The 13,141-nt window shown below is 44.7% G+C and overlaps 1 long non-coding RNA gene across 3 annotated transcripts in view; it reads left to right on the top strand.

Moving 5' to 3' along the window:
- Window positions 1-11,899, top strand: part of LOC102200785 (uncharacterized) — a 16,332-nt gene extending 4,433 nt beyond the window's left edge. For all 3 annotated transcript variants that reach the window (XR_001290467.1, XR_001290469.1, XR_001290468.1), the window contains exons 2-3: window positions 2,076-2,167; window positions 9,769-11,899. This is a non-coding gene — a long non-coding RNA (uncharacterized LOC102200785). The remainder of the gene's footprint in view (window positions 1-2,075; window positions 2,168-9,768) is intronic.
- Window positions 11,900-13,141: the final 1,242 nt, after the last annotated feature.

The following is a 13,141-nucleotide window of genomic DNA, read 5'->3' as shown; positions in this document are numbered from 1 at the left end:
GTGTGTGAGGATCTCTCAGTCCAATGAGACCACATGAGACCTCTCTCTCTCTCTCTCTCTCTCTCTCTCTCTCTCTCTCTCTCTCTCTCTCTGCCCCCCCTCTCTCTCTTTCTGCCCTCTGTTTTCTCCCGTGTGTCGGAGAGGCGGCCCCTTTAAGAGACGACGGGTTAGTTTGTGTCTTTGGTTATCTAGCTGTATGAGTTTTAATTTCATAAAGCTAGAGAACCGAAAGTACGAACTGACGCCGAGCACTTCGGAGCCGCGGGGTCCTCTCGCTCGGCATGGAGGAGGAGGAGGAGGAGGAAACGATGCCGGGGCGGGCAACAGCAGGAGGAAGCGGGAGGGACGGATGCTGAGGGAGGCTGACCGCCGCGGCTGCCGCCGCTGAGGAGGAGTGGTGGAAGGGGCGGGTGGAAAACAGCACCTGCGTGATTGTAGCTGTGGCAGTCCACCTCTTGTGCAGAGCTGCTGGCTCTCTGGAGCTTGCGAGGGCGTGAATGTTGCTTCTGTATTTTTTTAGGGGGGGGGGGCTCGTGGCGTGGGTATCGCGGTGATGCAGGGGCCTGTTGGGCATCAATATATCAGCGTTTCGTTCAACTTTGAGGCACGAGGGAGACACGCATGTGGAGAAATCGTTCTCCAAATCCACACCGCATGCTAGTGTGTAGTTGTCACAACTGTGTGGGTGTTAAAACAGTAATATCTTGAGGGGTGAGACAGAAATAGTTAAAGGCTTCACATGATTGGCCAATCCAGAGCTCACGTGACGGTGTTGGCAGCACCAGCAGCATCAGATCGCTTTCTGAGATCTCACATGTTAGTTATGGCAATGTGTTGTAGGCCCAGAAGTTGCTGTAGCCTGCATTTCAAGGCATAATTACACAGTGTGAATTTATCCTGCAGAGCTGCATCCTGCAGACTCTCTGACTCCTCTAATACTCCAAGTGTATTTCCTGTATGAGCAGTGTAGCCTAAGTGATGTCCCCTGGCTGTAATTAACTTGACATTAGGAGTGTGATGTATAATTGGATGTACATGCACACCACTCGGTGTGCAAGATGAAGCCCAGCTAGTGGAGTACTTGGGAGAAAGTGCAGGACTGAACTGCTGTGTGCTACCTGCTATCGGTGTTTTTCCATCACATAACTGTGGGTTGTTTGGTTCTTTGCTACCCAACCAGAACCTGCAGGTGCAACACATCAACATCCCGCCGCATCAGTCATTCAGAGACTGGGCTGTACCCGGCCCTCTTCAGTGTATTTTGAACAGGCTTTCGACTCAAATCCAAGTTAGATGAGGCAGATATGTTTGAATCTGTGTTTCGCAGGGTGGATTATTTTTGTGTTCGCCTGTTAGATAAGAACTAAATAGGACATCGGCTCAGAGTTTGATCTATTCTTAGAGCAGAATCAGCGAGCCTCAGAGATGACTGAATATCCCTGAAGTCCCTGCATGCTCTATTTAGACCATGACTGACAATATTTGATGTGCGCCGTTAGACAAGACAGCTCAAATGGTATGTGTGTGTGTGTGTGTGTGTGTCCATGTTTGTGCATCTGGGTTGTTGACATTTGCCTGGTTGAGGAAGTATACACGATTTGACCTCCATGTTCTCCATTTATGCCCAAAAAAGGGATTAATATGTCATATGAGTCTTTCTGTGATGTTCTTTAAAAATTTCTAACCTACTCTCCTGTTATTTTATGCGCTATTTTTTTATGTCTCATTCTGCATTTCCGTAGCTTAGCAACTGTGATGCAGTGCTGATAAAACATCATGCATAGCTTTGCTTTGTGGTATAGTTCCTTCACTAGAAATACTTTGTGTAACTTGTCCATGACATCTTACATTTATAGTTTACAGTATGCGCAGCACAAAATAGATTTAACCTTGCAACGAGGCAAAATAATGTAAAGTGCACAGAGGAAAAATACAAGGAAGTAAACAAGTTTTAGAGATTGATCTTAGTTGTATGGTTAACAAACACAATGCATTCCTTTCTTCTCCTGCCTCGTGTTTTCATCCACTGCCTCTAAATCACTGCTAATTGATTTTCCTTTCTTTTATCTTTGAAGAAAAATGCTGGGAATTTCAGCCCCTTATTTATCACCTCACAATGAAGTCAAGCTGCCACCAGACAAGATGAGGAGCAGCAATCAGCCTGCAGGTGAATACACAAAATAGGAAGACGTGCATGATGAACGCCGACGTTGTTTGCTTCCATATCGGTAACAACCCACGACAGGGTTGCGAAGCGCAGAAGCAAGCGTGCATCTTTTTGTCTTATGCAGCTTGGGTAGCTTTAAGAGTGAATCCAAGAGGTCAAACCAGAAGATGCTGGAGGCTTTCAGAAAGTTTTGCATCTAGATTCATCAGCCAGCGATGGAGCTTTGCTGGTGGTTGATTGTTGTCCATATTTTGTTGAGCTGTGTGACCATAGTGGGCTGTGTGTGGGTGTGAAAAAGCCAGAAAGAGACACAGACTAAGCCTGAATTTTGAAATACTTAAAAATATATATATTATTTTTATTATTTAGTATCAAATGTGATTTTTTAAGTGTGTTGCTCTGCTGTAATTCTCATAAACCCTTTCAAAGCAAAAGGGGCATTAGGAGACACATTTACTGCCATTTTTATTTTGTGTAAATGTCAGTTTTATACCTTTCACATATATGCAGGAATATGCATACAGGTTGTAACAGCCGTAGACTGTGGCCTGCAGCTATGAGAGAGTGCAAATGGCCCGATCTAAGCGAGTGAAGTAGGACCTCCATGTTGAATTCCATCATTTCTTTTCTTCCTTTGAAGTATTAACATTTTTTACGTCGTATATCACCCCCTCCTCCCCCCTTTCCTCTCCATCATTCTCACACTTAGACACACACGCATGCACGCACTCACAACTCTCTTTTCATTCTCATACATTCAGCGTTTTATCCCTTTAAACACTATGATCCTATTTGTCAGGTGGAGTGTGTGGTAGGTGCAGGGGAGGTTGCCGTGTAATCTTTGCTGCGGTTCTTTATCCCGTTAGGAGAGCGGAGGCGTAGGGCTCACCCAAGGTTTGGACCTGCTCATGTGGAAAGAGTGTTTGGGTGGCTCTGTCCTTTTTGCCCCTAATGCCTTGATGAGCCACCCTCCCCTTCATCCAAAAATCTCTGATTGCTGGGAGCAAAGCATCGATCAGCATAAAGCTATAGCATATGCATAATTCGGTTTTAGCAGCAGCATTAAGTGAAAACTGTAGAGTGACTCATAAGGTTAAAGATTATTGAAAAAATAGATCATTTTAAGGCTGCTGAGAAACATAACCAAAAAAAAAATAAAAATGATATAATTGCAGTTATTGGAGAAAGATGGAAACAGAAACATTCCTGGCTTTAAGGCCGTCAGAGCGTTCCCTCCAATTCCCTCTTAAATAGTCGAGAATAAGGAATTAAACGGTAAGTACATATTGTTAGCAAGGTCAAATCTTCGTGGTTCCACAACCTTGAAGCTCAATGGAAAGCTCAGTTATTCAAATTTAGGATGGAGTTCTTTGAATCGCCCAGATTTTCCCAAGCTTTACATTAGCATATGCAAGGAGCGGCCTGTGCTGCTGTTTTCTAAAGTGGATGTAAATTATAACCTCAGTATTATACAGGCTGATAGGAGATAAATCTCTGCAGTAATGCATTGCAGTGAATGGTGAATGGGGGTGGGGGGTGGTATTGTACAGGGTCTGAAGTGTGTGTGTGTGTGTGTGTGTGTGTGTGTGTGTGTGTGTGTGTGTGTGTGTGTGTGTGTGTGAGTGTGTGTGTGTGTGTGTGAGAGTGTCTGTGTGTGTGTGTGTGTGTGTGTGTGTGTGTGTGTGTGTGTGGTACTGTACAATAGCCTGTGGCAGATGGAACACAGACAAGCACTTGCTAATAGTCATGCTAAACTCTCTTTTCACTGGCTTTAGTTTCTACAGATTTTTCCATAATTTCTGAGACAAATTAGAAATTTTAAGTCAGATGCAAAAACTAAAAAGAAAAAGAAAAGAAAAAAGAAAGAAAGAAAGGGAAAAAATATGCGTTTCAATGTTGGTAAAAGAATTTTGAAAGTGTGCGCACATCGTTTTAAAACAAATATTAACACAGGGAGATTACTAAGTCGAAATTTGCACTTGTGCGGTCCAAAAGGCTGAGAGGCTTCAGGCCTCGCGAGCAGAGTGGAGATCTCTTTGGAATCCCTATGCAAACTAGGGCTTGAATAATGAGATGTATTTATGAAGGGCTGGGAAGGGGGTCCTGCTTTTGAAAGCCAGTAGGCTGGAGCCTGAATGGGATAGAAGGAGGAGAAGGGATGGTGTGTGTGTGTGTGTGTGTGTGTGTGTGTTGGGGGGGATTCTTGAAGGGGGGGTACAAGGGGCCCCCAGCAGCCCAGGCCTCGGCCAGGCAGCTGTGAAAAGGGGTCCCGTCTTTTTCCCACGCCCAGCAAGACGCGAAACACTGCCGCAGCTCGCTAGGGTCAAGTCCCATCGCTAATATATACACACATACATGCACACGCATGCACACACACATACAGCAGAGAGCTTGTTAATTTGTAAAAGTTGTGCAAATTAACAAGCTGTCTGGGAAGCTCTGCGACACGGGGACACCTGCTATTCTCCCAGAATGCTTTGCACTCCCATCAAGGGGCCACTGGGCCTTGATGAGAGAACAATTAGGTCATAACTTCAACTTGAACTTAAAATTCTGCTGAGCATTGAAGGGAGCCTGGTTTTCTTTCCCTTCATACTCACATTGTGATCTTGTTTGATCGTTGTTTGTTTTCGAGTAGTTTAATTCTAATATTTTTAAAAAGCTTTTTTTATTTTATTTACTATGATGGAAAGCTCTGATAGAGCTCTTGTGCAGCTTCTGATATGTCCACTCACACAGGCTCCAGAGACAAACTTGATCTGAGACCTTAACTGTCAACTTGGCATTGTCTGCACACACACGCACAAAGAGAGAGATGCTTCAGAGAAACAAAAGGGGAAAAAAGCACAAATGGGGAAAAGTTTACAGAGAGATGAAGCAGCTTTTGAGGATCATTTTAGAGCTTAACCTCAATGCGACGTTTTGTCCCTCAGTAAATACAAAATGTTATCTGATGAATAACAGATAAATAATTATAATCAGAAAAAGGAATGAAAATAATTCCCTTTAATTCAGGTGATCATCTGGTGCCTCTTTACCCCACATTTTGTGTTACATGTGTCAGTTAGTTTGATCATGAGTTCATGTAAACCTCTCTGAAATGCCGTCCGTGGCAGCGGCTGCTCTTTTTACCTCCTTCCCGATGAAGCTAGGGTCCCACCCATGGCTTCTTTCTATCTCTCTCTCCAGATACTGGCACACCAATCAAAATGGTGCAGCACTCACTTCCCTCCCCGTTCGTCTCCGTCGCTGCTTCTGAGCAGTGTCACACTAATTCGGTTCCCCCTGCTTGCACGGGCTCCTCGCTTTAATTCCACGCCACGAAAAAACATGCCCACCATCTCCGCAAATAAATTACCATGCATCCTCTCTCCCTCTCTCTCCTTCGCCCCTTTTTTCCTTTTTCACCCCAACTGTCCCTCCCTCCTCTATCTCGTCCTCCCCTCCTCATTATCATGTTCCCTCCTATTCAGATGAGTTTCAAATAGAGAGGGGGACCCTTCTAATTAGCTCTGTAAAGATGCTTTGTCGTGGTCAGTGTGGCCACCAGTGTGTGCATTGAGAGAGGATGTGTGACAGCTAGTGTAAGCATTGAGAAAGTGTGTATGGGCCCTTAATGAGGTTTGTTAGCTGAGTGTGTATCCTGCTGTTTGAATACATCCTCAGCAGCCTTTGAAGGAAGGGAAGAGATGAAGACAGCGAAGGAGGAGAGAGAGAGGAGTCTGTCAGCCTGGCAGGTTGCAGGATGCAAATGATGCATTTGTGCCCGGCGTGGTTTCCATTTGAACCGCAAATGAGATGAGAATAATGTTGTATGTGTGTGCTTTACATGAAAACTGCAGGAAATATGCTGGGTCATCATGCTCATCAGATGTTCGGAGGATTTCCTGTGCTTTCAAATTTTGCGATGAAAATAAAAACCCTTTGGGGATTTTTAACAAATATATATTTATATAAGACACTAAAGCGAGCAGAGAATCCAAAAGCAAGCAAATGTTTGCTGAAAATTAATCTACCAGTTCAGCATGATCGTAGCTCCAAGAAAGTCGGCTGTAAACAGTTACTGGATGAATGTGAGGCAGGTGCAGAGAGGGACTGATTCAGGTCATCGTTTGCGTCAAAGGGCAAGAAAAAGCCTGCAAGCTAGTTCCATAAAGAGGAGAGGGCATTATTGTTGCAGAGTATTAGTCTTTTTGTGGTGAAGTCAGAAAGAAACAACGAAGGAAGGCTCAGTCAACGTAATGATTCAAAACTAAAAAATTGTGGAAATAAAAAAAAAATATATACACATAGACATACATATATATATATATATATATGCAGAGTGAAGGTAGTGGCTGTGGTGGCAGAGTGGAGGAGATTAGAAAAAGCTGGAAACAGACGAGAGCTGAAGGTGGAGGGTAGACGGCAGAGAGAGGAAAAAATAGGTTAGGAAATGAGGGATTGTATGGAGCCAAAGAGCCGACCTGCTGGGCCTGCCTGCTGCCTCAGAGATTGTAAACTGTCACTCAGGATGCAGACAGACAAGCAAGACAGACATCATTTGCCCATTTTACCCTCGAATACTGAAACTGTCATCCAAGCAGCCCCCCTGCCCCTTCCTTTCTGTTTTTTTTTTGTCATCCCTCCCTCCATTTGCAGTCACTTTTGTTTCTGTACATACAGCTAAATGAACTGCCCGGTCTTTTTCCCCCCTCTGTCACAGTTCCTCCGATACTTCCCTTTCCTTGGGTCGCTTTCTCTGTTGATGAAATGAGTCAGCTCCCAGTATACTCTCCCCTCTCATTGTTGGATGGTTCGTTGCCTCTCCATAGGAGGTAGAGAGTGTTTGGGCTTTTTCCCCTGTTTTACCAGTTTAGCAGTGTAATCCTTTACACTGGCACAATGAGCTCTCACTCCAGCCATGGGATCCTATTAGGCTCCCAGAGAGACACAGGATCTCCATAAACATTTTCCAACTACTCCTCCACCCCCAGCCCCACTACCTCGTCACCACCTATACAGCCTGCTGGCCTTAAACACTGTCAAACTGATAGTTTCCTTTATACATTTTAAGCAGAAGTCGCCCCTTTGTTTTGCAGGAGATTTTTACCTGTCTGGGAAAAGGAAGGTAGAATAAAAGCTTTTACACCTACATTACCAATGGATTGTTAACGCTGTCAGCTTCACTCCCAAAACAGTGCTCCCTTACAACCATGCAGAGTGTATAACAAGCAACTCAGAACGAGCAAATGCTTGTTATACAGTCTTTGGATGACCACTAAAGATGTTTCAAAAATGCTGAAGTCGTTGGAGATGATGTGATTCCTGCTCTCTGCTGCAAATATGAAGCCATTAAAGTGCAGCTAAATTCCCATGTCCTTCATTTCATGCACATACTGTACATCAAATTCATCTCTGAGTTTCACTGGAACAAACAAAAGCAGGCAAACAATTTGGTCCTTCAGATCCAATGAAAAAAAAAAAAGGGGGGGGGGGTGGAGTTGGATGTAGTTAAAATGCACCTGCATCAAAAATGCTGCTGCTTTTATTACCAGTTGGTAAAATTTGTATGAAGAGTCTGACAGGGACACGGTGGAAGAAATGTGGAAATAAGGTCACCAGTCAAAAACAGACGAGGGGCGTTGCAGTTATATGTTAAATGTAAAGTGAAGTGTACATTTTACTCAGTAATGTGTTTTATTTGAAAAAAAAAAGAATGCACAAACTGTTTGCTGGGTTAGTATGTATCACCAGAGCATGCCACTGAAAACCTGAATAATGAGGCACCTCTATGGCTTTGGTTGAACACGTATACCAAAAGACTGCAGAGGTCTGGCTTCAGTTCCACCCTGAATGCTTTCCTGTTTGTCAACCCTCTTGCTCTCTCTCCTACTTTCCTGTTTATTCTCTACTTTATTGTCCAATAGATGTTAAAAAAAGGAAAGAAAATAAAAACATGAATAAGAGAAGCCCATAATACGAAACCATTAAAGAACTTTTGCGTTAGTTTTGTGGTACGTTAATATGGATCCACCAAGCATATAATATAATATAATATAATATAATATAATATAATATAATAGTCTGCAAATCCCCAAAATACAGCTTGCTATCCTGGCTTGGTACTGGCTATGTGTGGTTTGTTCAGTATGGCTCCATCTATTTCTTGAAAATGTCCCAAGCATATTTTTGACAGGAACCCAAAAAAATTGCATTATTTATATTTAAATAATATACTAGACAAACCCCATAACCACATATGTGTGATCAAAGACAGATCTGCTTCTTTCCAGGCTCTTCTTCACAGCGATTAACTAACAAGAAGAACATATGTTCTACATATTAACCGCTCCGAAGCAGAGGCTGAATCACGCTATTATTTGTCCTCATTAATTCTCCTACAAATGAAATACAGAACCAGGCATCCTTAGTAAATTGCACACTGCAAAATATCAGTTAGCACAAATATTTCTAATGTGGCGTCTTTAATTCATGCTTTGAAAGTCGTTTCATGGGATTCGGAATAAACCATCTGTTAGTAGTCTTTGCTTTTCCCACATCATATTTTGCACCACTGTAAATGCGCGAATAGCTTCTTCACGGTGCTCGCTCATAAAATTGACAACATGCGAGCGGGATGGAAAATAGATGGAACGTCTGATGCTGACGTTGGTGACGTCTCGCTGTTTTGTTCCTCAAGTCCAAAGCCATGGGTCGCAGGGCCTCCCCTCTGCTTCTCTGCCTTCCTCCTCATACACAAATATCCCTCAATCTCCTGTTTGTCTCTCTCCTCCTGCACCCCCTCACCCTTCCTTCTCCTCCCATCTTGATAATGCAGCTCTTTTCTTTGTCACTGGGTGGAGGGCTGCCCTGAACCAACATTGTGCCCTATGCTGGCTGTAGTGGGGGCCCCTATTGTGTGTGAAGGAATGGCGAGTTAACACCCATGTCTGAACTCTCTCAATGGCTGCATTGTGTCTGAATCTTCCTCCGGCTCGCTGGGCTACTCCCGTTGCTCCTTCCATTTTATGATGAAAACACGCACATTACTGCAAACTTAAATTCCCTAGCAAACTATCCCATGACTGGCTATAACTGTGTTAATCGTTTTCCAGGAGAACACACCGAGCTGAGTCTCTCAGCTGATAGAAACTAGGGCCAGTGTGTGCAGGTTACTCGGGGAGGCTCCTTCAATTCTTATTTTTTAAAGAAAAGAACAAAGAAGCACAAAGGATTATAGCGTATTAGCATGATAACAGGTTTCAGAATACTTTTATAATATTTCTACATGCATATTGGTACTGTTGTTAATAATTCCTCACGGTTAAGGTTAAATGTAAATGATTTTAACGTGAAAAATTCATATTTGTGCATAACATTTTAGAAAAACGAACAGAAATTGATGCTTCTGTCTTTCATACAGCATGTTGAGAATTTTTATTCGTTTCTGTACAGCAGTGGGAGCCTTGGGGCGGGTTACAAAAGAGCAAGTTGGCGTTTTCTTCCCACGTATTTTTAATCAAAGTGTTAGTGTTTGCATTTGCATTTGCATTGAGCAGAGGGATGCTGAATGCCAAAGGTGAGATTTTGAAAAACACTCTCTATTTTCCCTTTTTCAGATGGAAACAAGGGTGGGTGGTTGGAAGGCTGGATAAAGGCTGCTGGATGACTGAACTCAGAGACCCGGCGCAGCTCATCATCATTGCCATGGGCTCTTGTCTTCTTCCTCTCCTCCTGTGGCTTGTACCTCCATCCAGGGGTCCAGTAGAGCCAGTGAAGCCCAGGCGGGGAGCTAGTGAGTGGGCCGGGAAGGATGGAGAAGGTCCCCAAAGGCTCAGATCACCTCTGGAGCTACCGGCATGCAGGAGAAATCAATATGAAACAGAAAACCTTCACAGCTCTGAGTGGGGTTTCCTGTGTTTTAAGTGTGTGGCCTACGGGCCTGCAGACCTCCAAAAGACAGGTCCTGTGTGGTTCTCTCAGCTGCAGCCCTGGCTCCTTGGACTGGACCTCAGTCCCAATCTCCACTGGCTGTGTGTGTGGTTCTGCTGAAGGGGATTTCTCCCCAAATAATACCCAATGCCCAGAACGTTGAAAGACTGCCAAGAGGGATGCTCCTTTCTCTTGCCTTTTTTTTCCATCATAAGATTGACGTATCCCCCCAACCTCCTGCCTCAGGCTGATAAAAAAAATTAAAAAAAACACAGTTCGGGAGCTCTACTTTTGACTCATTCTCCATCCTCGACTCGCCCGTTGTTTATTCCCCCAACTAGTTTTTACATTTGACAAAGAGACAGATCTTTATTTTCTCCACCACTCGCTTGGCTTGCTGTTACTATGGTGAGCTGTAGACACGTGTCTGTTCAAACAAGAAATACTGGCACACGAAGTATGAGCTTTTTTTTTTCTCCATGATGTCTATTATTCAATTTCAGACTGTTTAAAAAAAAACTGACTGAACAGCAAAGAGGGCTGGAGATCATAGAGCAGAGAGACCTTGTAGTGGAGATGGTAAAATGGCAAGTATCTCTCTTTAGCACTTCACATTTTCCACTCTATGAACTACTCTGAATGTGCTGTCATTACATCACACATTGCCTAAAATAGCCTGTGACAGGGAGAGATGGTAACTCGGCATCCTTTGAGGCCGATTTAGGATTACAGCTGTGAAAAAAAAGAGGTGTTTCTTTAATTATAAGATGCCACTCGTGCTTTCAATCTGTACTCTCGCTGTATAATTCTTATCTACATCACAGAGCCGTGTGTGTGTGTGTGTAAATGGACTGTATATGTTTGGCCTTGAGTGTTTGAGCTGCGAGCAGCAGCAGCAGTGTGCACCCACATCTCCCAAACTGCTGTCGTCGTCACAGTAATGCGGCGTGGTTGTTTCCATCCAGATGGGCACAGCTTCAGACAAAATGGCCGCCAGTCTTTCCCTCTGCCAAAAAATGGCGAGTGCATCCCCGTTGTCTGCCATCTGTGCGTCGGTTAGCTGTTGTCGTCGAATGCAAATCAAGGCTAATTGCATTTGCATAACCTCCGAACATCACGTCGTCGGCATGAGCTGGTAATTGATCCTACGAAGGCGCACGTTGGCGACAAGCGAGCAGGAGCGAAGTGATGTTTTAAAGCGTACTCCATGCCGTTTCTTTTTGGGTTTTGGTGGGGGGGAGTTTCTTTCAAGGTGCGAGTATTCGCACCCAGAAATGTGTTTGATAGGTGTTCGGTCCATGCTAGATCAACTGTCTAGACATACTGTGCCATATGGTGCGCTTGCTTGCATGTGATTCCCTCGCATGCAAATGTGACACTGTACAAAAGATTAAGCTGGGGCTTTGTTTAATCAGATCGCGCTCTGTCACGCATGCACACTCGCAGTTGGGGTTTTTTTTTTTTTTTTTACACACAGACATACATAATGCACAGATGAAAGCATTAAGCAAACAGAGAGGCTCAGACATGCACACAGACTCTAATTAAGTAGGGATCCATAGGCCCAACAAACTCCAGACACACAGACCATAATAGTCTCATTTTCATGCACATGGGTGTCTGGTTACCATGGCACTGAGCAAATCATGGGGTGACTGATTTTGCTAGAAAAGAGCTGCAGATGAAAAATATAAATAGGCCGCAGCACAAAAATTGCCGCCTGAAGACTGGCGGATTGTAGCTTTGAAGTATCGCATGAAAAACGGGAGACGCCTCAGCTGCACCTATTTGAGACTTTGGAAATGCACCTTTTTATAAAATCGGGGGGGGGGGATACAGAATGCGTTTGATCCCGTAACCATGCATAATAGCATTCTGCACAGCTCCTCGCAGCCGCTTTGTGTAAATGAACATGTCACGTTTTCTGTATTACAGTTACGGCACTGCGTCATTGTGTAGTCGCATCTGATCAAGCAGGTCTTGTTTTTCGGTGTTGGGGGGTAGTGGTGGTGGGGCCGTTAATTCAAGCAACAATGCGGCGCTCGCATTTGCATTTGCCCATCAAGGCAGCTGCTGCTGCGCCAGTACAGTTAGGTCTACTGTGGGCAGCAAAATGGCGGTCACGCAAATCATAGGGTCTGTCTGCTGGTCGTGGGAGCTGAGGAGAGAAGAGGGAGGAGGCGTGGGGGTGGGTTGGGGTTGGTTGGGGTGGGGGAGATTTTGGGGTGTCTGGTTTGGGAGAGGGTTGTGGGGTCTAGACTGTAGGATGGGATTGGCGGGGTGTGCACAGGAGGGGAAGATGGAGTTGGGGCGGGGGTGTAAGTGGAGAGGTTATTATTTGATGAGGGGGGCGTCTGGTTTTAGGAGAAACCATTAATGAGACACTGGAGGGTGGTGGTGGGGGGAGTTTAGTTTGTCTGCATTTGTGCAGATTTGTCTGCATTTCGGCCATTTGCATAGAACGGCGAGGCTGCCCATATGCTGCGCGGCGAGGCAAATTCAGTCACAGTCTTTTGAAGGTCTCCCTCGCATGATCACACGAGAGAAGAGAGTGTTGCGCCCGTCCGTGTTTGGCGGTCACATTATTTGTGGGAGAGCAGCAGACGCGCGCTCAGAGCCCGTTTCTCACAAAAAACACGTAAACACCCCTACTACACAGGAGCCTCGTGTTCGTTGCATCACCGTTTCTGTCCAGCCAATGTGGAGCTGCTTTCAGCCAATGACAAACGGCAAAGAGTCAGGAAGAGGAAAGAAAGGCGAGGCGAGTCATGAGTTTACCCTTGATGTGCTGGAGAAGAGGGAACAAGCAAAACAGAGGGATGCAGAGGATAGTGGGAAGGGGAATGGCGACAGGAGACCAGCGCTTTGCAAGATAGCGGACCAAGTTTTATGGTGAAAGAATACAGACGTTTATTAGAAATATACATGATCGCCGTGCTGTGCTGAATCAAAGGGTTTTTTGTGTGTGTGCCAGTCAGACTGATCAATTTGAGAGGGAAGAAGGGAAAAGGAAAGCTCGCCACCCCCCCATAGTATGCACTGAGCTGTGAAGACAGTGCA

This window comes from Pundamilia nyererei, unplaced genomic scaffold (assembly GCF_000239375.1).
Source record: "Pundamilia nyererei isolate P.nyererei 1_Seehausen unplaced genomic scaffold, PunNye1.0 scaffold00004, whole genome shotgun sequence".
Lineage (NCBI taxonomy): Eukaryota > Metazoa > Chordata > Actinopteri > Cichliformes > Cichlidae > Pundamilia > Pundamilia nyererei.
The sequence above is the reverse complement of the archived record's forward strand: the minus strand, read 5'-3'. Positions and strand labels throughout refer to the sequence as shown.